This window comes from Rhinoderma darwinii (genome assembly GCF_050947455.1).
Source record: "Rhinoderma darwinii isolate aRhiDar2 chromosome 5 unlocalized genomic scaffold, aRhiDar2.hap1 SUPER_5_unloc_42, whole genome shotgun sequence".
NCBI classification, from domain to species: Eukaryota; Metazoa; Chordata; class Amphibia; order Anura; family Rhinodermatidae; genus Rhinoderma; species Rhinoderma darwinii.
The window spans coordinates 609,829-632,858 of NW_027461801.1; the positions used below are offsets into that span (position 1 = coordinate 609,829).

The 23,030-nt window shown below is 46.6% G+C and overlaps 13 non-coding genes across 13 annotated transcripts; all 13 read left to right on the top strand.

Annotated features, from left to right (window-relative positions):
* Positions 1–259: 259 nt before the first annotated feature.
* LOC142693332 (U2 spliceosomal RNA) lies at positions 260–450 on the top strand. Its single transcript, XR_012861686.1, has one exon. It is a non-coding gene; the product is annotated as a U2 spliceosomal RNA (small nuclear RNA).
* Positions 451–1,732: 1,282 nt separating this feature from the next.
* On the top strand, positions 1,733–1,923 carry LOC142693333 (U2 spliceosomal RNA). The gene has a single exon (XR_012861687.1). It is a non-coding gene; the product is annotated as a U2 spliceosomal RNA (small nuclear RNA).
* A 5,681-nt stretch (positions 1,924–7,604) lies between these two features.
* LOC142693408 (U2 spliceosomal RNA) lies at positions 7,605–7,795 on the top strand. The gene has a single exon (XR_012861754.1). It is a non-coding gene; the product is annotated as a U2 spliceosomal RNA (small nuclear RNA).
* Positions 7,796–9,087: 1,292 nt separating this feature from the next.
* On the top strand, positions 9,088–9,278 carry LOC142693335 (U2 spliceosomal RNA). Its single transcript, XR_012861688.1, has one exon. It is a non-coding gene; the product is annotated as a U2 spliceosomal RNA (small nuclear RNA).
* A 1,268-nt stretch (positions 9,279–10,546) lies between these two features.
* Positions 10,547–10,737, top strand: LOC142693337 (U2 spliceosomal RNA). Its single transcript, XR_012861690.1, has one exon. It is a non-coding gene; the product is annotated as a U2 spliceosomal RNA (small nuclear RNA).
* Positions 10,738–12,021: 1,284 nt separating this feature from the next.
* Positions 12,022–12,212, top strand: LOC142693338 (U2 spliceosomal RNA). Its single transcript, XR_012861691.1, has one exon. It is a non-coding gene; the product is annotated as a U2 spliceosomal RNA (small nuclear RNA).
* Positions 12,213–13,476: 1,264 nt separating this feature from the next.
* Positions 13,477–13,667, top strand: LOC142693339 (U2 spliceosomal RNA). The gene has a single exon (XR_012861692.1). It is a non-coding gene; the product is annotated as a U2 spliceosomal RNA (small nuclear RNA).
* Positions 13,668–14,955: 1,288 nt separating this feature from the next.
* On the top strand, positions 14,956–15,146 carry LOC142693340 (U2 spliceosomal RNA). Its single transcript, XR_012861693.1, has one exon. It is a non-coding gene; the product is annotated as a U2 spliceosomal RNA (small nuclear RNA).
* A 1,292-nt stretch (positions 15,147–16,438) lies between these two features.
* Positions 16,439–16,621, top strand: LOC142693425 (U2 spliceosomal RNA). The gene has a single exon (XR_012861769.1). It is a non-coding gene; the product is annotated as a U2 spliceosomal RNA (small nuclear RNA).
* A 1,280-nt stretch (positions 16,622–17,901) lies between these two features.
* Positions 17,902–18,092, top strand: LOC142693341 (U2 spliceosomal RNA). The gene has a single exon (XR_012861694.1). It is a non-coding gene; the product is annotated as a U2 spliceosomal RNA (small nuclear RNA).
* A 1,292-nt stretch (positions 18,093–19,384) lies between these two features.
* On the top strand, positions 19,385–19,575 carry LOC142693343 (U2 spliceosomal RNA). The gene has a single exon (XR_012861696.1). It is a non-coding gene; the product is annotated as a U2 spliceosomal RNA (small nuclear RNA).
* Positions 19,576–20,871: 1,296 nt separating this feature from the next.
* On the top strand, positions 20,872–21,062 carry LOC142693344 (U2 spliceosomal RNA). Its single transcript, XR_012861697.1, has one exon. It is a non-coding gene; the product is annotated as a U2 spliceosomal RNA (small nuclear RNA).
* Positions 21,063–22,346: 1,284 nt separating this feature from the next.
* On the top strand, positions 22,347–22,537 carry LOC142693346 (U2 spliceosomal RNA). Its single transcript, XR_012861698.1, has one exon. It is a non-coding gene; the product is annotated as a U2 spliceosomal RNA (small nuclear RNA).
* Positions 22,538–23,030: the final 493 nt, after the last annotated feature.

Below are 23,030 nucleotides of genomic sequence, written 5' to 3' on the forward strand. Positions count from 1 at the left end.
CTGCATGGCAGCAGGGCATTTGGGCGTTGCCAGGAAGGCGTTTTTATGTAGATTCCTCCTCTTTCAGCACTGCATTGTGGTGCAAGCAAAAGAAGCAAATCCTGTCTGGCTTCCTCTCCGGCCTTTATTCACCTCCCGTGTAGCTGTGAGTGTGTGAGCCTGCAGGGCCCCATGGAATTGCCTAGAAGTAGGCTGAATCGCTGCAAGGGCTGAACAGCAGTATCGGGCAGGCTCGGGCAACGCGCGGCCCGTTCGGGTTATCGCTTCTCGGCCTTTTGGCTAAGATCAAGTGTAGTATCTGTTCTTATCAGTTTAATATCTGATACGTCCCCTATCTGGGGACCATATATTAAATGGATTTTTAGAACAGGGAGATGGAAATAGAGCTTGCTCTGTCCACTCCACGCATTGACCTGGTATTGCAGTATTTCCAGGACCGGTGCACCCTTTCCTTATGTGTTGACTAAAAGCAGATTCCAAAAGTGTTTTTTGTCTTTGCTATTGTTTCTGTCTTTCTGAAGGGATCTCCCCTTTTAATCCCATTATTTCAACACCTGTTGGACAATGCATGAGTGATAATGAGCTCATTGATTAAATGCAATTAATGAATAGATTGCCACCTCTTGTTGTGTGTCGTCTGTGTTTCTGTGTTTCCGGCATTTCACATTGGAACACCTCATTCACCTTCCTTGTCTTCTCTCCGCCCTCCCTTTTAGGTAAGTTAAAGAGCTGCACCTGAGCCAGCCACTGATTGATTGATTGATTGATTGATTGATTGATTGATTGATTGATTGATGCAGCACAACAGTCAAATAGTGGAGTGGAGTAGGGGAACAGCAAACAGCCAATAAAGCAGCCCGCCCGCTCGCCTGCCCGCCACAATGGACCTACCTGTGTACACTAGATGGATGTGATGGAATGTACTGTCGTCCCTACATTTCAAGAAGAAGTAAGAATTGCAGTTGCAACAAAGCCTTGCTTGCCTACAAAGAGAGCAGCAATTTGGATTTGTTACTATGTTACCTAGAAGAATAACAAACTGTGCAAGGATGGAGGTTGTAGGAGCAAGGAGAAGTTGTCTGTAAAGTTGGTGGATGCCTATTTTCCATTTTGCAGTCCCTTGTCTCCCTCTTGTGGCCTCCTGGAGGCAACTAGCTGTGCAAAAAAAAGACAGCCTGGCGGCCGGCTGTTGCAGTGTTGCCCTCTCAGGCAACACTGAGTGACTGACTGAGCCTCACCGTCTTATATAAAGTTCAGACGGAACTTTGCACGTGTCATAGTGGAGCCCTCAGGATTCCAGAGCCAGCTTTCTGACATCATAATGGGGCCTCAGAGATAAAAGCCTGGGCCCAGGCAGTGTTGGTCAGTGCTGCTCAGCACTGGACTGGACTGGACTGGATTTCAGCTGATACAAGGTGTGAAGGAACAAGGGGTGGCTGTGGGCATGCACTTGCTGCCGCTGCCAGTGTTTATCTGCATGGCAGCAGGGCATTTGGGCGTTGCCAGGAAGGCGTTTTTATGTAGATTCCTCCTCTTTCAGCACTGCATTGTGGTGCAAGCAAAAGAAGCAAATCCTGTCTGGCTTCCTCTCCGGCCTTTATTCACCTCCCGTGTAGCTGTGAGTGTGTGAGCCTGCAGGGCCCCATGGAATTGCCTAGAAGTAGGCTGAATCGCTGCAAGGGCTGAACAGCAGTATCGGGCAGGCTCGGGCAACGCGCGGCCCGTTCGGGTTATCGCTTCTCGGCCTTTTGGCTAAGATCAAGTGTAGTATCTGTTCTTATCAGTTTAATATCTGATACGTCCCCTATCTGGGGACCATATATTAAATGGATTTTTAGAACAGGGAGATGGAAATAGAGCTTGCTCTGTCCACTCCACGCATTGACCTGGTATTGCAGTATTTCCAGGACCGGTGCACCCTTTCCTTATGTGTTGACTAAAAGCAGATTCCAAAAGTGTTTTTTGTCTTTGCTATTGTTTCTGTCTTTCTGAAGGGATCTCCCCTTTTAATCCCATTATTTCAACACCTGTTGGACAATGCATGAGTGATAATGAGCTCATTGATTAAATGCAATTAATGAATAGATTGCCACCTCTTGTTGTGTGTCGTCTGTGTTTCTGTGTTTCCGGCATTTCACATTGGAACACCTCATTCACCTTCCTTGTCTTCTCTCCGCCCTCCCTTTTAGGTAAGTTAACCCCTTCCCGCTCCTTGACGTACTATTACGTCATGGCAGCTGTATCGTTCGCGCTCCATGCCGTAATAGTACGTCTCGGGAGTAACGGCCGTTTCGGCCGTCCTCCCGACACATACAGGAGCTGTGACGCTGCTGTCTTGTTCAGCAGCTGTCACAGCTCCTACAGCGGGGACCGATCGCTGTGTCCCCGCTGATTAACCCCTTAAAAGCCGCGTTCTATAGAGATCGCGACTTTTTAGGGGTTAAGCTGCCATCGCCGGCCTGCTACGCGATAGCGGCCGGCGATGGTGACTATGGCAACCGGACACCAAACAATGGCGTCCGGCTATGCCATAGACGGAAGCCTAGTGGGTCCTGACAACGTCAGGACCCACTATGCTTGCTGTCAGTGAGTAGCTGACAGTTCTAATACACTGCACTACGCATGTAGTGCAGTGTATTAGAATAGCGATCAGGGCCTCCTGCCCTCAAGTCCCCTAGTGGGACAAAGTAATAAAGTAAAAAAAAAGTTAAAAAAAGATGTGTAAAAATAAGAAAATAAAAGTTTTAAAAGTAATAAAAGTAAAAGTTCCACTTTTTCCCTTATCAGTCCTTTATTATTAATAAAAATATATAAACAAATAAATAAACTATACATAATTGGTATCGCCGCGTCCGTAACGGCCTGAACTACAAAATTATTTTGTTATTTATCCCGCACGGTGAACGCCGTAAAAAAAAATATTAATAAACCGTACCACAATCACAATTGTTTGGTCACTTCACCTCCCAAAAAATGGAATAAAAAGAGATCAAAAAGTCGCATGTACCTAAAAATGGTACTGATGGAAAATGCAGTTCGTTACGCAAAAAATAAGTCCTCGCACGGCTTTATTGATTGAAAAATAAAAACGTTCTGGCTCTTAGAATAAGGCAACACAAAAAGTGAATGATTGTTTACAAAACGTATTTTATTGTGCAAACGCCATAAGACATAAAAAAAAACTATAAACATCTGGTATCGCCGTGATCGTATCGCCCCGCAGAATAAAGTGAATATTTTATTTATAGCGCACGGTGAACGCTGTAAAAAAGAAAGAATAAAAAAACAATAGTAGAATTGCTGTTTATTAGTCACCACGCCACCTAAAAATGGAATAAAAACTGATCAAAAAGCCGCATGCACCCCATGAAAACTACAATGGATTCCTCAAGGGGTCTAGTTTCCAAATTGGGGTCACTTTTGGGGGGTTTCCAATGTTTTGGCACCACAAGACCTCTTCAAACCGGACATGGTGCCTAATAAAAAAGAGGGCTCAAAATCCTCTAGGTGCTCCTTTGCTTCGGAGGCCGGTGCTTCAGTCCATTACCGCCCGAGGGCAACATGTGGGATATTTCTCAAAACTGCAGAATCTGGGCAATAAGTATTGAGTTGCGTTTCTCTGATAAATCCTTTTGTGTTATAAAAAACAATGGTATAAAAAGAGTAAATTTCACCTCTACTTTGCTCTAAATTTCTGTGAAACACCTAAAGGGTTCATAAACTTTCTAAATGCTGTTGTGAATACTTTGAGGGGTCTAGTTTCTAAAATGGGGTGTTTGATAGGGGTTTCTAATATATGGGCCCCTCAAAGCAACTTCAGAAATGAACTGGAACCTAAAAAAATAAATAAATGAGGCAATACTTCGCTTCTTACATTATACTGATAATGAGCCGTGCCCACCCCGAGATGACCCCAGTTTTGACCGTTTGTATAAACGGAGACCCCTATTAGACCGTTCCAGTGCCCGGTTTTCCCAAGCATACACCCCCGAGAAGTGTTTTTCTATTGATGAGTCCCTGGTACATTTTAAAGGGAGGGTTCAATTCCGCCAGTACCTGCCAGGTAAGAGGGCAAGGTATGGCGTGAAGATGTATAAGCTGTGCGAGAGTGCATCAGGGTATACCTACAGGTTTAGGATATATGAAGGAAAGGCCACCCCCAAACCAGACTGCATCCTGGACTACAATAGGTACATGGGAGGGATGGACTTGTCAAATCAAGTCCTGAAGCCCTACAGCGCCATTCGGTGTGGTATAAGAAGCTGGCCGGGCACATCATACAGATGGCTTTGTACAATGCGTATGTGCTACGTCGATGTGCAGGCCAGAGGGGAACTTTCCTGGAATTTCAAGATCTAATCTTTAGGGACCAGGAAGGGGGGGCACCCAGTACTTCTGGAAGCGAGGCCACACGCATCGTACCAGGGCAACACTTTCCAGGAGAAGGTCCCCAAACCGGTGGAAAGGGAAAGAGTCAAAAGAGGTGCAGAGTCTGCTATAAGAGGGGGATAAGGAAGAACACAATATACCAATGTGACACGTGTCCCGAAAAACCAGGGCTCTGTATAAAAGATTGTTTTAAAATGTATCATACATCCCTTGATTTTTAATTTACCCTGATGCACTCCGCACAGCTTACCCCCCTCATCTTTCCCTTCTGAGCCCTGCCGTATGCCCAGGCAGCTGATAACAGCCACATGTAGGGTATTGCCGTACCCAGGAGAACCCACATTACAATTTAAGGGGTGTATATCTCCGGTGGCGCATGCTGGGCACACTATATTGGACACTGAAATGGCATATACATATATAAAATTGCAAATCTCACACTGCACCATCTGCTGCGCATTATCTTTTACACAGTACCTGTGGGGTCAAAATTCTCACTACACCTCTAGATGAATGTCTTAAGGGGTGTAGTTTTTAAAATGGGGTCACTTCTCGGGGGTTTCAACTGTACTGGTACCTCAGGGGCTTCTGCACACATGACTTAGCACCAGAAAAGCTCCAGTAGGCCAAATGGTGGTCCTTTCCTTCTGAGCCCTCCCATGGGCCCAAAGGGCAGTTTATCACCACAAATGGGGTATTGCCGCACTAAGGACAAATTGGGCAACAAAATGGGGTATGTTGTTCCTTGTGAAAATAAGAAATTTTGATCAAAAATGACATCTTATTGGAAAAAATATCATTTTTTTCATTTCACAGCCCAATTCAAATAGGTGCTGTGAAAAACCTGTGCGGTCAAAATGATAAAAAAACCATAAATGAATTCCTTGAGGGGTGTAGTTTCCAAAATGGGGTCACTTCTGGTGGGTTTCCATTGCTTTGATACCTCTGGGGCTCTGCAAATGCGACATGGCACCCGAAAACCAATCCAGCAAAATCTGGACTCCAACAAACACATAGCGCTCCTTTCCTTCTGAGCCCTCCCATGGGCCCAAACGGCAGTTTATCACCACAAATGGGGTATTGCCGCACTAAGGACAAATTGGGCAACAAAATGGGGTATGTTGTTCCCTGTGAAAATAAGAAAATTTGATCAAAAATGACATTTTATTGGAAAAAATATCATTTTTTTCATTTCACAGCCCAATTCAAATAGGTGCTGTGAAAAAACTGTGCGGTCAAAATGATAACAAAAACCATAAATGAATTCCTTGAGGGGTGTAGTTTCCAAAATGGGGTCACTTCTGGTGGGTTTCCATTGTTTTGATACCTCAACGCCTCTTCAAACCTGGCATGCTGCCTAAAATATATTCTAATAAAAAAGAGCCCTCAAAATGCACTAGGTGCTTCTTTGCTTCTAGGGCTTGTGTTTTAGTCCACGAGCGCAGTAGGGCCACATGTGGGGCATTTCTAAAAACTGCAGAATCTGGACAATACATATTTAGTAGTGTTTCTCTGGTAAAACCTTCTCTGTTACTAAAAAAAAATTGAATAAAATTGAAATTCAGCAGAAAAAATGAAATTTGCAAATTTCATTTCCACTTTGCTTTAATTCCTGTGAAATGCCTGAAGGGTTAAAAAACTTTCTATATGCTGTTTTGAATACTTTGAGGGGTCTAGTTTTTAAAATGGGGTGTTTTATGGGGGTTTCTAATACATAGGCCCCTCAAATCCACTTCAGAACTGAACTGGCACCTTCAAAAAAAGGCTTTTGAAATTTTCTTAAGAATATGAGAAATTGCTGTTTATGTTCTAAGCCTTGTAACGTCCAAGAAAAATAAAATAATGTTCAAAAAATGATGCCAATCTAAAGTAGACATATGGGAAATGTGAACTAGTAACTATTTTGGGTGGTATAACCGTCTGTTTTTCAAGCAGATGCATTTAAATTCTGAAAAATGCTTTTTTTTGTAAATTTTCTCTAAATTTTGCAATTTTTCACAAATAAAGACTGAATATATCGACCAAATTTTACCACGAACATGAAGCCCAAAGTGTCACGAGAAAACAATCTCAGAATCGCTTGGATAGGTTTAAGCATTCCGACGTTATTACCACATAAAGTGAAATATGTCAGATTTGAAAAATGGGCTCTGAGCCTTAAGGCCCAAACTAGGCTGCGTCCTTAAGGGGTTAAAGAGCTGCACCTGAGCCAGCCACTGATTGATTGATTGATTGATTGATTGATTGATTGATTGATTGATTGATTGATTGATTGATGCAGCACAACAGTCAAATAGTGGAGTGGAGTAGGGGAACAGCAAACAGCCAATAAAGCAGCCCGCCCGCTCGCCTGCCCGCCACAATGGACCTACCTGTGTACACTAGATGGATGTGATGGAATGTACTGTCGTCCCTACATTTCAAGAAGAAGTAAGAATTGCAGTTGCAACAAAGCCTTGCTTGCCTACAAAGAGAGCAGCAATTTGGATTTGTTACTATGTTACCTAGAAGAATAACAAACTGTGCAAGGATGGAGGTTGTAGGAGCAAGGAGAAGTTGTCTGTAAAGTTGGTGGATGCCTATTTTCCATTTTGCAGTCCCTTGTCTCCCTCTTGTGGCCTCCTGGAGGCAACTAGCTGTGCAAAAAAAAGACAGCCTGGCGGCCGGCTGTTGCAGTGTTGCCCTCTCAGGCAACACTGAGTGACTGACTGAGCCTCACCGTCTTATATAAAGTTCAGACGGAACTTTGCACGTGTCATAGTGGAGCCCTCAGGATTCCAGAGCCAGCTTTCTGACATCATAATGGGGCCTCAGAGATAAAAGCCTGGGCCCAGGCAGTGTTGGTCAGTGCTGCTCAGCAGGCAGCACTGGACTGGACTGGATTACAGCTGATACAAGGTGTGAAGGAACAAGGGGTGGCTGTGGGCATGCACTTGCTGCCGCTGCCAGTGTTTATCTGCATGGCAGCAGGGCATTTGGGCGTTGCCAGGAAGGCGTTTTTATGTAGATTCCTCCTCTTTCAGCACTGCATTGTGGTGCAAGCAAAAGAAGCAAATCCTGTCTGGCTTCCTCTCCGGCCTTTATTCACCTCCCGTGTAGCTGTGAGTGTGTGAGCCTGCAGGGCCCCATGGAATTGCCTAGAAGTAGGCTGAATCGCTGCAAGGGCTGAACAGCAGTATCGGGCAGGCTCGGGCAACGCGCGGCCCGTTCGGGTTATCGCTTCTCGGCCTTTTGGCTAAGATCAAGTGTAGTATCTGTTCTTATCAGTTTAATATCTGATACGTCCCCTATCTGGGGACCATATATTAAATGGATTTTTAGAACAGGGAGATGGAAATAGAGCTTGCTCTGTCCACTCCACGCATTGACCTGATATTGCAGTATTTCCAGGACCGGTGCACCCTTTCCTTATGTGTTGACTAAAAGCAGATTCCAAAAGTGTTTTTTGTCTTTGCTATTGTTTCTGTCTTTCTGAAGGGATCTCCCCTTTTAATCCCATTATTTCAACACCTGTTGGACAATGCATGAGTGATAATGAGCTCATTGATTAAATGCAATTAATGAATAGATTGCCACCTCTTGTTGTGTGTCGTCTGTGTTTCTGTGTTTCCGGCATTTCACATTGGAACACCTCATTCACCTTCCTTGTCTTCTCTCCGCCCTCCCTTTTAGGTAAGTTAAAGAGCTGCACCTGAGCCAGCCACTGATTGATTGCTTGATTGATTGATTGATTGATTGATTGATTGATTGATTGATTGATGCAGCACAACAGTCAAATAGTGGAGTGGAGTAGGGGAACAGCAAACAGCCAATAAAGCAGCCCGCCCACTCGCCTGCCCGCCACAATGGACCTACCTGTGTACACTAGATGGATGTGATGGAATGTACTGTCGTCCCTACATTTCAAGAAGAAGTAAGAATTGCAGTTGCAACAAAGCCTTGCTTGCCTACAAAGAGAGCAGCAATTTGGATTTGTTACTATGTTACCTAGAAGAATAACAAACTGTGCAAGGATGGAGGTTGTAGGAGCAAGGAGAAGTTGTCTGTAAAGTTGGTGGATGCCTATTTTCCATTTTGCAGTCCCTTGTCTCCCTCTTGTGGCCTCCTGGAGGCAACTAGCTGTGCAAAAAAAAGACAGCCTGGCGGCCGGCTGTTGCAGTGTTGCCCTCTCAGGCAACACTGAGTGACTGACTGAGCCTCACCGTCTTATATAAAGTTCAGACGGAACTTTGCACGTGTCATAGTGGAGCCCTCAGGATTCCAGAGCCAGCTTTCTGACATCATAATGGGGCCTCAGAGATAAAAGCCTGGGCCCAGGCAGTGTTGGTCAGTGCTGCTCAGCAGGCAGCACTGGACTGGACTGGATTACAGCTGATACAAGGTGTGAAGGAACAAGGGGTGGCTGTGGGCATGCACTTGCTGCCGCTGCCAGTGTTTATCTGCATGGCAGCAGGGCATTTGGGCGTTGCCAGGAAGGCGTTTTTATGTAGATTCCTCCTCTTTCAGCACTGCATTGTGGTGCAAGCAAAAGAAGCAAATCCTGTCTGGCTTCCTCTCCGGCCTTTATTCACCTCCCGTGTAGCTGTGAGTGTGTGAGCCTGCAGGGCCCCATGGAATTGCCTAGAAGTAGGCTGAATCGCTGCAAGGGCTGAACAGCAGTATCGGGCAGGCTCGGGCAACGCGCGGCCCGTTCGGGTTATCGCTTCTCGGCCTTTTGGCTAAGATCAAGTGTAGTATCTGTTCTTATCAGTTTAATATCTGATACGTCCCCTATCTGGGGACCATATATTAAATGGATTTTTAGAACAGGGAGATGGAAATAGAGCTTGCTCTGTCCACTCCACGCATTGACCTGGTATTGCAGTATTTCCAGGACCGGTGCACCCTTTCCTTATGTGTTGACTAAAAGCAGATTCCAAAAGTGTTTTTTGTCTTTGCTATTGTTTCTGTCTTTCTGAAGGGATCTCCCCTTTTAATCCCATTATTTCAACACCTGTTGGACAATGCATGAGTGATAATGAGCTCATTGATTAAATGCAATTAATGAATAGATTGCCACCTCTTGTTGTGTGTCGTCTGTGTTTCTGTGTTTCCGGCATTTCACATTGGAACACCTCATTCACCTTCCTTGTCTTCTCTCCGCCCTCCCTTTTAGGTAAGTTAAAGAGCTGCACCTGAGCCAGCCACTGATTGATTGATTGATTGATTGATTGATTGATGCAGCACAACAGTCAAATAGTGGAGTGGAGTAGGGGAACAGCAAACAGCCAATAAAGCAGCCCGCCCGCTCGCCTGCCCGCCACAATGGACCTACCTGTGTACACTAGATGGATGTGATGGAATGTACTGTCGTCCCTACATTTCAAGAAGAAGTAAGAATTGCAGTTGCAACAAAGCCTTGCTTGCCTACAAAGAGAGCAGCAATTTGGATTTGTTACTATGTTACCTAGAAGAATAACAAACTGTGCAAGGATGGAGGTTGTAGGAGCAAGGAGAAGTTGTCTGTAAAGTTGGTGGATGCCTATTTTCCATTTTGCAGTCCCTTGTCTCCCTCCTGTGGCCTCCTGGAGGCAACTAGCTGTGCAAAAAAAAGACAGCCTGGCGGCCGGCTGTTGCAGTGTTGCCCTCTCAGGCAACACTGAGTGACTGACTGAGCCTCACCGTCTTATATAAAGTTCAGACGGAACTTTGCACGTGTCATAGTGGAGCCCTCAGGATTCCAGAGCCAGCTTTCTGACATCATAATGGGGCCTCAGAGATAAAAGCCTGGGCCCAGGCAGTGTTGGTCAGTGCTGCTCAGCAGGCAGCACTGGACTGGACTGGATTACAGCTGATACAAGGTGTGAAGGAACAAGGGGTGGCTGTGGGCATGCACTTGCTGCCGCTGCCAGTGTTTATCTGCATGGCAGCAGGGCATTTGGGCGTTGCCAGGAAGGCGTTTTTATGTAGATTCCTCCTCTTTCAGCACTGCATTGTGGTGCAAGCAAAAGAAGCAAATCCTGTCTGGCTTCCTCTCCGGCCTTTATTCACCTCCCGTGTAGCTGTGAGTGTGTGAGCCTGCAGGGCCCCATGGAATTGCCTAGAAGTAGGCTGAATCGCTGCAAGGGCTGAACAGCAGTATCGGGCAGGCTCGGGCAACGCGCGGCCCGTTCGGGTTATCGCTTCTCGGCCTTTTGGCTAAGATCAAGTGTAGTATCTGTTCTTATCAGTTTAATATCTGATACGTCCCCTATCTGGGGACCATATATTAAATGGATTTTTAGAACAGGGAGATGGAAATAGAGCTTGCTCTGTCCACTCCACGCATTGACCTGGTATTGCAGTATTTCCAGGACCGGTGCACCCTTTCCTTATGTGTTGACTAAAAGCAGATTCCAAAAGTGTTTTTTGTCTTTGCTATTGTTTCTGTCTTTCTGAAGGGATCTCCCCTTTTAATCCCATTATTTCAACACCTGTTGGACAATGCATGAGTGATAATGAGCTCATTGATTAAATGCAATTAATGAATAGATTGCCACCTCTTGTTGTGTGTCGTCTGTGTTTCTGTGTTTCCGGCATTTCACATTGGAACACCTCATTCACCTTCCTTGTCTTCTCTCCGCCCTCCCTTTTAGGTAAGTTAAAGAGCTGCACCTGAGCCAGCCACTGATTGATTGATTGATTGATTGATTGATTGATTGATTGATTGATTGATGCAGCACAACAGTCAAATAGTGGAGTGGAGTAGGGGAACAGCAAACAGCCAATAAAGCAGCCCGCCCGCTCGCCTGCCCGCCACAATGGACCTACCTGTGTACACTAGATGGATGTGATGGAATGTACTGTCGTCCCTACATTTCAAGAAGAAGTAAGAATTGCAGTTGCAACAAAGCCTTGCTTGCCTACAAAGAGAGCAGCAATTTGGATTTGTTACTATGTTACCTAGAAGAATAACAAACTGTGCAAGGATGGAGGTTGTAGGAGCAAGGAGAAGTTGTCTGTAAAGTTGGTGGATGCCTATTTTCCATTTTGCAGTCCCTTGTCTCCCTCCTGTGGCCTCCTGGAGGCAACTAGCTGTGCAAAAAAAAGACAGCCTGGCGGCCGGCTGTTGCAGTGTTGCCCTCTCAGGCAACACTGAGTGACTGACTGAGCCTCACCGTCTTATATAAAGTTCAGACGGAACTTTGCACGTGTCATAGTGGAGCCCTCAGGATTCCAGAGCCAGCTTTCTGACATCATAATGGGGCCTCAGAGATAAAAGCCTGGGCCCAGGCAGTGTTGGTCAGTGCTGCTCAGCAGGCAGCACTGGACTGGACTGGATTACAGCTGATACAAGGTGTGAAGGAACAAGGGGTGGCTGTGGGCATGCACTTGCTGCCGCTGCCAGTGTTTATCTGCATGGCAGCAGGGCATTTGGGCGTTGCCAGGAAGGCGTTTTTATGTAGATTCCTCCTCTTTCAGCACTGCATTGTGGTGCAAGCAAAAGAAGCAAATCCTGTCTGGCTTCCTCTCCGGCCTTTATTCACCTCCCGTGTAGCTGTGAGTGTGTGAGCCTGCAGGGCCCCATGGAATTGCCTAGAAGTAGGCTGAATCGCTGCAAGGGCTGAACAGCAGTATCGGGCAGGCTCGGGCAACGCGCGGCCCGTTCGGGTTATCGCTTCTCGGCCTTTTGGCTAAGATCAAGTGTAGTATCTGTTCTTATCAGTTTAATATCTGATACGTCCCCTATCTGGGGACCATATATTAAATGGATTTTTAGAACAGGGAGATGGAAATAGAGCTTGCTCTGTCCACTCCACGCATTGACCTGGTATTGCAGTATTTCCAGGACCGGTGCACCCTTTCCTTATGTGTTGACTAAAAGCAGATTCCAAAAGTGTTTTTTGTCTTTGCTATTGTTTCTGTCTTTCTGAAGGGATCTCCCCTTTTAATCCCATTATTTCAACACCTGTTGGACAATGCATGAGTGATAATGAGCTCATTGATTAAATGCAATTAATGAATAGATTGCCACCTCTTGTTGTGTGTCGTCTGTGTTTCTGTGTTTCCGGCATTTCACATTGGAACACCTCATTCACCTTCCTTGTCTTCTCTCCGCCCTCCCTTTTAGGTAAGTTAAAGAGCTGCACCTGAGCCAGCCACTGATTGATTGATTGATTGATTGATTGATTGATGCAGCACAACAGTCAAATAGTGGAGTGGAGTAGGGGAACAGCAAACAGCCAATAAAGCAGCCCGCCCGCTCGCCTGCCCGCCACAATGGACCTACCTGTGTACACTAGATGGATGTGATGGAATGTACTGTCGTCCCTACATTTCAAGAAGAAGTAAGAATTGCAGTTGCAACAAAGCCTTGCTTGCCTACAAAGAGAGCAGCAATTTGGATTTGTTACTATGTTACCTAGAAGAATAACAAACTGTGCAAGGATGGAGGTTGTAGGAGCAAGGAGAAGTTGTCTGTAAAGTTGGTGGATGCCTATTTTCCATTTTGCAGTCCCTTGTCTCCCTCCTGTGGCCTCCTGGAGGCAACTAGCTGTGCAAAAAAAAGACAGCCTGGCGGCCGGCTGTTGCAGTGTTGCCCTCTCAACACTGAGTGACTGACTGAGCCTCACCGTCTTATATAAAGTTCAGACGGAACTTTGCACGTGTCATAGTGGAGCCCTCAGGATTCCAGAGCCAGCTTTCTGACATCATAATGGGGCCTCAGAGATAAAAGCCTGGGCCCAGGCAGTGTTGGTCAGTGCTGCTCAGCAGGCAGCACTGGACTGGACTGGATTACAGCTGATACAAGGTGTGAAGGAACAAGGGGTGGCTGTGGGCATGCACTTGCTGCCGCTGCCAGTGTTTATCTGCATGGCAGCAGGGCATTTGGGCGTTGCCAGGAAGGCGTTTTTATGTAGATTCCTCCTCTTTCAGCACTGCATTGTGGTGCAAGCAAAAGAAGCAAATCCTGTCTGGCTTCCTCTCCGGCCTTTATTCACCTCCCGTGTAGCTGTGAGTGTGTGAGCCTGCAGGGCCCCATGGAATTGCCTAGAAGTAGGCTGAATCGCTGCAAGGGCTGAACAGCAGTATCGGGCAGGCTCGGGCAACGCGCGGCCCGTTCGGGTTATCGCTTCTCGGCCTTTTGGCTAAGATCAAGTGTAGTATCTGTTCTTATCAGTTTAATATCTGATACGTCCCCTATCTGGGGACCATATATTAAATGGATTTTTAGAACAGGGAGATGGAAATAGAGCTTGCTCTGTCCACTCCACGCATTGACCTGGTATTGCAGTATTTCCAGGACCGGTGCACCCTTTCCTTATGTGTTGACTAAAAGCAGATTCCAAAAGTGTTTTTTGTCTTTGCTATTGTTTCTGTCTTTCTGAAGGGATCTCCCCTTTTAATCCCATTATTTCAACACCTGTTGGACAATGCATGAGTGATAATGAGCTCATTGATTAAATGCAATTAATGAATAGATTGCCACCTCTTGTTGTGTGTCGTCTGTGTTTCTGTGTTTCCGGCATTTCACATTGGAACACCTCATTCACCTTCCTTGTCTTCTCTCCGCCCTCCCTTTTAGGTAAGTTAAAGAGCTGCACCTGAGCCAGCCACTGATTGATTGATTGATTGATTGATTGATTGATTGATTGATTGATTGATTGATGCAGCACAACAGTCAAATAGTGGAGTGGAGTAGGGGAACAGCAAACAGCCAATAAAGCAGCCCGCCCGCTCGCCTGCCCGCCACAATGGACCTACCTGTGTACACTAGATGGATGTGATGGAATGTACTGTCGTCCCTACATTTCAAGAAGAAGTAAGAATTGCAGTTGCAACAAAGCCTTGCTTGCCTACAAAGAGAGCAGCAATTTGGATTTGTTACTATGTTACCTAGAAGAATAACAAACTGTGCAAGGATGGAGGTTGTAGGAGCAAGGAGAAGTTGTCTGTAAAGTTGGTGGATGCCTATTTTCCATTTTGCAGTCCCTTGTCTCCCTCTTGTGGCCTCCTGGAGGCAACTAGCTGTGCAAAAAAAAGACAGCCTGGCGGCCGGCTGTTGCAGTGTTGCCCTCTCAGGCAACACTGAGTGACTGACTGAGCCTCACCGTCTTATATAAAGTTCAGACGGAACTTTGCACGTGTCATAGTGGAGCCCTCAGGATTCCAGAGCCAGCTTTCTGACATCATAATGGGGCCTCAGAGATAAAAGCCTGGGCCCAGGCAGTGTTGGTCAGTGCTGCTCAGCAGGCAGCACTGGACTGGACTGGATTACAGCTGATACAAGGTGTGAAGGAACAAGGGGTGGCTGTGGGCATGCACTTGCTGCCGCTGCCAGTGTTTATCTGCATGGCAGCAGGGCATTTGGGCGTTGCCAGGAAGGCGTTTTTATGTAGATTCCTCCTCTTTCAGCACTGCATTGTGGTGCAAGCAAAAGAAGCAAATCCTGTCTGGCTTCCTCTCCGGCCTTTATTCACCTCCCGTGTAGCTGTGAGTGTGTGAGCCTGCAGGGCCCCATGGAATTGCCTAGAAGTAGGCTGAATCGCTGCAAGGGCTGAACAGCAGTATCGGGCAGGCTCGGGCAACGCGCGGCTCGTTCGGGTTATCGCTTCTCGGCCTTTTGGCTAAGATCAAGTGTAGTATCTGTTCTTATCAGTTTAATATCTGATACGTCCCCTATCTGGGGACCATATATTAAATGGATTTTTAGAACAGGGAGATGGAAATAGAGCTTGCTCTGTCCACTCCACGCATTGACCTGGTATTGCAGTATTTCCAGGACCGGTGCACCCTTTCCTTATGTGTTGACTAAAAGCAGATTCCAAAAGTGTTTTTTGTCTTTGCTATTGTTTCTGTCTTTCTGAAGGGATCTCCCCTTTTAATCCCATTATTTCAACACCTGTTGGACAATGCATGAGTGATAATGAGCTCATTGATTAAATGCAATTAATGAATAGATTGCCACCTCTTGTTGTGTGTCGTCTGTGTTTCTGTGTTTCCGGCATTTCACATTGGAACACCTCATTCACCTTCCTTGTCTTCTCTCCGCCCTCCCTTTTAGGTAAGTTAAAGAGCTGCACCTGAGCCAGCCACTGATTGATTGATTGATTGATTGATTGATTGATTGATTGATTGATTGATTGATTGATGCAGCACAACAGTCAAATAGTGGAGTGGAGTAGGGGAACAGCAAACAGCCAATAAAGCAGCCCGCCCGCTCGCCTGCCCGCCACAATGGACCTACCTGTGTACACTAGATGGATGTGATGGAATGTACTGTCGTCCCTACATTTCAAGAAGAAGTAAGAATTGCAGTTGCAACAAAGCCTTGCTTGCCTACAAAGAGAGCAGCAATTTGGATTTGTTACTATGTTACCTAGAAGAATAACAAACTGTGCAAGGATGGAGGTTGTAGGAGCAAGGAGAAGTTGTCTGTAAAGTTGGTGGATGCCTATTTTCCATTTTGCAGTCCCTTGTCTCCCTCTTGTGGCCTCCTGGAGGCAACTAGCTGTGCAAAAAAAAGACAGCCTGGCGGCCGGCTGTTGCAGTGTTGCCCTCTCAGGCAACACTGAGTGACTGACTGAGCCTCACCGTCTTATATAAAGTTCAGAAGGAACTTTGCACGTGTCATAGTGGAGCCCTCAGGATTCCAGAGCCAGCTTTCTGACATCATAATGGGGCCTCAGAGATAAAAGCCTGGGCCCAGGCAGTGTTGGTCAGTGCTGCTCAGCAGGCAGCACTGGACTGGACTGGATTACAGCTGATACAAGGTGTGAAGGAACAAGGGGTGGCTGTGGGCATGCACTTGCTGCCGCTGCCAGTGTTTATCTGCATGGCAGCAGGGCATTTGGGCGTTGCCAGGAAGGCGTTTTTATGTAGATTCCTCCTCTTTCAGCACTGCATTGTGGTGCAAGCAAAAGAAGCAAATCCTGTCTGGCTTCCTCTCCGGCCTTTATTCACCTCCCGTGTAGCTGTGAGTGTGTGAGCCTGCAGGGCCCCATGGAATTGCCTAGAAGTAGGCTGAATCGCTGCAAGGGCTGAACAGCAGTATCGGGCAGGCTCGGGCAACGCGCGGCCCGTTCGGGTTATCGCTTCTCGGCCTTTTGGCTAAGATCAATCTGTTCTTATCAGTTTAATATCTGATACGTCCCCTATCTGGGGACCATATATTAAATGGATTTTTAGAACAGGGAGATGGAAATAGAGCTTGCTCTGTCCACTCCACGCATTGACCTGGTATTGCAGTATTTCCAGGACCGGTGCACCCTTTCCTTATGTGTTGACTAAAAGCAGATTCCAAAAGTGTTTTTTGTCTTTGCTATTGTTTCTGTCTTTCTGAAGGGATCTCCCCTTTTAATCCCATTATTTCAACACCTGTTGGACAATGCATGAGTGATAATGAGCTCATTGATTAAATGCAATTAATGAATAGATTGCCACCTCTTGTTGTGTGTCGTCTGTGTTTCTGTGTTTCCGGCATTTCACATTGGAACACCTCATTCACCTTCCTTGTCTTCTCTCCGCCCTCCCTTTTAGGTAAGTTAAAGAGCTGCACCTGAGCCAGCCACTGATTGATTGATTGATTGATTGATTGATTGATTGATTGATTGATGCAGCACAACAGTCAAATAGTGGAGTGGAGTAGGGGAACAGCAAACAGCCAATAAAGCAGCCCGCCCGCTCGCCTGCCCGCCACAATGGACCTACCTGTGTACACTAGATGGATGTGATGGAATGTACTGTCGTCCCTACATTTCAAGAAGAAGTAAGAATTGCAGTTGCAACAAAGCCTTGCTTGCCTACAAAGAGAGCAGCAATTTGGATTTGTTACTATGTTACCTAGAAGAATAACAAACTGTGCAAGGATGGAGGTTGTAGGAGCAAGGAGAAGTTGTCTGTAAAGTTGGTGGATGCCTATTTTCCATTTTGCAGTCCCTTGTCTCCCTCTTGTGGCCTCCTGGAGGCAACTAGCTGTGCAAAAAAAAGACAGCCTGGCGGCCGGCTGTTGCAGTGTTGCCCTCTCAGGCAACACTGAGTGACTGACTGAGCCTCACCGTCTTATATAAAGTTCAGACGGAACTTTGCACATGTCATAGTGGAGCCCTCAGGATTCCAGAGCCAGCTTTCTGACATCATAATGGGGCCTCAGAGATAAAAGCCTGGGCCCAGGCAGTGTTGGTCAGTGCTGCTCAGCAGGCAGCACTGGACTGGACTGGATTACAGCTGATACAAGGTGTGAAGGAACAAGGGGTGGCTGTGGGCATGCACTTGCTGCCGCTGCCAGTGTTTATCTGCATGGCAGCAGGGCATTTGGGCGTTGCCAGGAAGGCGTTTTTATGTAGATTCCTCCTCTTTCAGCACTGCATTGTGGTGCAAGCAAAAGAAGCAAATCCTGTCTGGCTTCCTCTCCGGCCTTTATTCACCTCCCGTGTAGCTGTGAGTGTGTGAGCCTGCAGGGCCCCATGGAATTGCCTAGAAGTAGGCTGAATCGCTGCAAGGGCTGAACAGCAGTATCGGGCAGGCTCGGGCAACGCGCGGCCCGTTCGGGTTATCGCTTCTCGGCCTTTTGGCTAAGATCAAGTGTAGTATCTGTTCTTATCAGTTTAATATCTGATACGTCCCCTATCTGGGGACCATATATTAAATGGATTTTTAGAACAGGGAGATGGAAATAGAGCTTGCTCTGTCCACTCCACGCATTGACCTGGTATTGCAGTATTTCCAGGACCGGTGCACCCTTTCCTTATGTGTTGACTAAAAGCAGATTCCAAAAGTGTTTTTTGTCTTTGCTATTGTTTCTGTCTTTCTGAAGGGATCTCCCCTTTTAATCCCATTATTTCAACACCTGTTGGACAATGCATGAGTGATAATGAGCTCATTGATTAAATGCAATTAATGAATAGATTGCCACCTCTTGTTGTGTGTCGTCTGTGTTTCTGTGTTTCCGGCATTTCACATTGGAACACCTCATTCACCTTCCTTGTCTTCTCTCCGCCCTCCCTTTTAGGTAAGTTAAAGAGCTGCACCTGAGCCAGCCACTGATTGATTGATTGATTGATTGATTGATTGATTGATTGATTGATTGATTGATTGATGCAGCACAACAGTCAAATAGTGGAGTGGAGTAGGGGAACAGCAAACAGCCAATAAAGCAGCCCGCCCGCTCGCCTGCCCGCCACAATGGACCTACCTGTGTACACTAGATGGATGTGATGGAATGTACTGTCGTCCCTACATTTCAAGAAGAAGTAAGAATTGCAGTTGCAACAAAGCCTTGCTTGCCTACAAAGAGAGCAGCAATTTGGATTTGTTACTATGTTACCTAGAAGAATAACAAACTGTGCAAGGATGGAGGTTGTAGGAGCAAGGAGAAGTTGTCTGTAAAGTTGGTGGATGCCTATTTTCCATTTTGCAGTCCCTTGTCTCCCTCTTGTGGCCTCCTGGAGGCAACTAGCTGTGCAAAAAAAAGACAGCCTGGCGGCCGGCTGTTGCAGTGTTGCCCTCTCAGGCAACACTGAGTGACTGACTGAGCCTCACCGTCTTATATAAAGTTCAGACGGAACTTTGCACGTGTCATAGTGGAGCCCTCAGGATTCCAGAGCCAGCTTTCTGACATCATAATGGGGCCTCAGAGATAAAAGCCTGGGCCCAGGCAGTGTTGGTCAGTGCTGCTCAGCAGGCAGCACTGGACTGGACTGGATTACAGCTGATACAAGGTGTGAAGGAACAAGGGGTGGCTGTGGGCATGCACTTGCTGCCGCTGCCAGTGTTTATCTGTATGGCAGCAGGGCATTTGGGCGTTGCCAGGAAGGCGTTTTTATGTAGATTCCTCCTCTTTCAGCACTGCATTGTGGTGCAAGCAAAAGAAGCAAATCCTGTCTGGCTTCCTCTCCGGCCTTTATTCACCTCCCGTGTAGCTGTGAGTGTGTGAGCCTGCAGGGCCCCATGGAATTGCCTAGAAGTAGGCTGAATCGCTGCAAGGGCTGAACAGCAGTATCGGGCAGGCTCGGGCAACGCGCGGCCCGTTCGGGTTATCGCTTCTCGGCCTTTTGGCTAAGATCAAGTGTAGTATCTGTTCTTATCAGTTTAATATCTGATACGTCCCCTATCTGGGGACCATATATTAAATGGATTTTTAGAACAGGGAGATGGAAATAGAGCTTGCTCTGTCCACTCCACGCATTGACCTGGTATTGCAGTATTTCCAGGACCGGTGCACCCTTTCCTTATGTGTTGACTAAAAGCAGATTCCAAAAGTGTTTTTTGTCTTTGCTATTGTTTCTGTCTTTCTGAAGGGATCTCCCCTTTTAATCCCATTATTTCAACACCTGTTGGACAATGCATGAGTGATAATGAGCTCATTGATTAAATGCAATTAATGAATAGATTGCCACCTCTTGTTGTGTGTCGTCTGTGTTTCTGTGTTTCCGGCATTTCACATTGGAACACCTCATTCACCTTCCTTGTCTTCTCTCCGCCCTCCCTTTTAGGTAAGTTAAAGAGCTGCACCTGAGCCAGCCACTGATTGATTGATTGATTGATTGATTGATTGATTGATTGATTGATTGATTGATTGATTGATGCAGCACAACAGTCAAATAGTGGAGTGGAGTAGGGGAACAGCAAACAGCCAATAAAGCAGCCCGCCCGCTCGCCTGCCCGCCACAATGGACCTACCTGTGTACACTAGATGGATGTGATGGAATGTACTGTCGTCCCTACATTTCAAGAAGAAGTAAGAATTGCAGTTGCAACAAAGCCTTGCTTGCCTACAAAGAGAGCAGCAATTTGGATTTGTTACTATGTTACCTAGAAGAATAACAAACTGTGCAAGGATGGAGGTTGTAGGAGCAAGGAGAAGTTGTCTGTAAAGTTGGTGGATGCCTATTTTCCATTTTGCAGTCCCTTGTCTCCCTCTTGTGGCCTCCTGGAGGCAACTAGCTGTGCAAAAAAAAGACAGCCTGGCGGCCGGCTGTTGCAGTGTTGCCCTCTCAGGCAACACTGAGTGACTGACTGAGCCTCACCGTCTTATATAAAGTTCAGACGGAACTTTGCACGTGTCATAGTGGAGCCCTCAGGATTCCAGAGCCAGCTTTCTGACATCATAATGGGGCCTCAGAGATAAAAGCCTGGGCCCAGGCAGTGTTGGTCAGTGCTGCTCAGCAGGCAGCACTGGACTGGACTGGATTACAGCTGATACAAGGTGTGAAGGAACAAGGGGTGGCTGTGGGCATGCACTTGCTGCCGCTGCCAGTGTTTATCTGCATGGCAGCAGGGCATTTGGGCGTTGCCAGGAAGGCGTTTTTATGTAGATTCCTCCTCTTTCAGCACTGCATTGTGGTGCAAGCAAAAGAAGCAAATCCTGTCTGGCTTCCTCTCCGGCCTTTATTCACCTCCCGTGTAGCTGTGAGTGTGTGAGCCTGCAGGGCCCCATGGAATTGCCTAGAAGTAGGCTGAATCGCTGCAAGGGCTGAACAGCAGTATCGGGCAGGCTCGGGCAACGCGCGGCCCGTTCGGGTTATCGCTTCTCGGCCTTTTGGCTAAGATCAAGTGTAGTATCTGTTCTTATCAGTTTAATATCTGATACGTCCCCTATCTGGGGACCATATATTAAATGGATTTTTAGAACAGGGAGATGGAAATAGAGCTTGCTCTGTCCACTCCACGCATTGACCTGGTATTGCAGTATTTCCAGGACCGGTGCACCCTTTCCTTATGTGTTGACTAAAAGCAGATTCCAAAAGTGTTTTTTGTCTTTGCTATTGTTTCTGTCTTTCTGAAGGGATCTCCCCTTTTAATCCCATTATTTCAACACCTGTTGGACAATGCATGAGTGATAATGAGCTCATTGATTAAATGCAATTAATGAATAGATTGCCACCTCTTGTTGTGTGTCGTCTGTGTTTCTGTGTTTCCGGCATTTCACATTGGAACACCTCATTCACCTTCCTTGTCTTCTCTCCGCCCTCCCTTTTAGGTAAGTTAAAGAGCTGCACCTGAGCCAGCCACTGATTGATTGATTGATTGATTGATTGATTGATTGATTGATTGATTGATGCAGCACAACAGTCAAATAGTGGAGTGGAGTAGGGGAACAGCAAACAGCCAATAAAGCAGCCCGCCCGCTCGCCTGCCCGCCACAATGGACCTACCTGTGTACACTAGATGGATGTGATGGAATGTACTGTCGTCCCTACATTTCAAGAAGAAGTAAGAATTGCAGTTGCAACAAAGCCTTGCTTGCCTACAAAGAGAGCAGCAATTTGGATTTGTTACTATGTTACCTAGAAGAATAACAAACTGTGCAAGGATGGAGGTTGTAGGAGCAAGGAGAAGTTGTCTGTAAAGTTGGTGGATGCCTATTTTCCATTTTGCAGTCCCTTGTCTCCCTCTTGTGGCCTCCTGGAGGCAACTAGCTGTGCAAAAAAAAGACAGCCTGGCGGCCGGCTGTTGCAGTGTTGCCCTCTCAGGCAACACTGAGTGACTGACTGAGCCTCACCGTCTTATATAAAGTTCAGACGGAACTTTGCACGTGTCATAGTGGAGCCCTCAGGATTCCAGAGCCAGCTTTCTGACATCATAATGGGGCCTCAGAGATAAAAGCCTGGGCCCAGGCAGTGTTGGTCAGTGCTGCTCAGCAGGCAGCACTGGACTGGACTGGATTACAGCTGATACAAGGTGTGAAGGAACAAGGGGTGGCTGTGGGCATGCACTTGCTGCCGCTGCCAGTGTTTATCTGCATGGCAGCAGGGCATTTGGGCGTTGCCAGGAAGGCGTTTTTATGTAGATTCCTCCTCTTTCAGCACTGCATTGTGGTGCAAGCAAAAGAAGCAAATCCTGTCTGGCTTCCTCTCCGGCCTTTATTCACCTCCCGTGTAGCTGTGAGTGTGTGAGCCTGCAGGGCCCCATGGAATTGCCTAGAAGTAGGCTGAATCGCTGCAAGGGCTGAACAGCAGTATCGGGCAGGCTCGGGCAACGCGCGGCCCGTTCGGGTTATCGCTTCTCGGCCTTTTGGCTAAGATCAAGTGTAGTATCTGTTCTTATCAGTTTAATATCTGATACGTCCCCTATCTGGGGACCATATATTAAATGGATTTTTAGAACAGGGAGATGGAAATAGAGCTTGCTCTGTCCACTCCACGCATTGACCTGGTATTGCAGTATTTCCAGGACCGGTGCACCCTTTCCTTATGTGTTGACTAAAAGCAGATTCCAAAAGTGTTTTTTGTCTTTGCTATTGTTTCTGTCTTTCTGAAGGGATCTCCCCTTTTAATCCCATTATTTCAACACCTGTTGGACAATGCATGAGTGATAATGAGCTCATTGATTAAATGCAATTAATGAATAGATTGCCACCTCTTGTTGTGTGTCGTCTGTGTTTCTGTGTTTCCGGCATTTCACATTGGAACACCTCATTCACCTTCCTTGTCTTCTCTCCGCCCTCCCTTTTAGGTAAGTTAAAGAGCTGCACCTGAGCCAGCCACTGATTGATTGATTGATTGATTGATTGATTGATTGATTGATTGATTGATGCAGCACAACAGTCAAATAGTGGAGTGGAGTAGGGGAACAGCAAACAGCCAATAAAGCAGCCCGCCCGCTCGCCTGCCCGCCACAATGGACCTACCTGTGTACACTAGATGGATGTGATGGAATGTACTGTCGTCCCTACATTTCAA